At 47.3% G+C, this 533-nt stretch overlaps 1 non-coding gene across 1 annotated transcript; it reads right to left on the reverse strand.

Annotated features, from left to right (window-relative positions):
* Nucleotides 1-212: 212 nt before the first annotated feature.
* Nucleotides 213-294, reverse strand: trnal-aag (transfer RNA leucine (anticodon AAG)). The gene has a single exon. It is a non-coding gene; the product is annotated as a tRNA-Leu (tRNA).
* Nucleotides 295-533: the final 239 nt, after the last annotated feature.

A 533-nucleotide genomic window follows, 5' to 3' on the forward strand; every position in this document is an offset into this window, starting at 1 on the left:
CTTTGGAATGTGGGAGGAAACCAGAGCACCCAGAGGAAACCCACGCAGACACGGGTAGAATGTACAAACTCCTTACAGTCAGCAGCCAGAATTGAACCCGGGTCACTGGCACTGTAATAGCATTACACTAACTGCTACACTACTGTGTCTGCCTATAAAACATTTCCCAATGCATCTTTAATACTGCAGCAGGTGATATTGGTTGCACCCAATGACAGTGGTGGGATTTGAACCCACGCCTCTGTGAAGACTGGAGCCTTAATCCAGCGCCTTAGACTGCTCGGCCACACTACCACACGTTATGGTCACTGGACCCAAAGTGCTCACTGACAGAAATTCTGTCACTTGCCGGACCTCATGCCCCAGGAGGAGGTCCGGTGATGCATCCTGTCTAGTAGATCCCTCTATATATTGATAAAGGAAGCTGTCTTGGACACATTTCATGAATTCCACTCCATCCAAGCCTTTTACACTATGGTTGGTCCAGTCAATATTAGGGAAGTTAAAATCTCCCACTAATACTACCCTATCAT

Source organism: Pristis pectinata, chromosome 10 (genome assembly GCF_009764475.1).
Source record: "Pristis pectinata isolate sPriPec2 chromosome 10, sPriPec2.1.pri, whole genome shotgun sequence".
NCBI lineage: Eukaryota > Metazoa > Chordata > Chondrichthyes > Rhinopristiformes > Pristidae > Pristis > Pristis pectinata.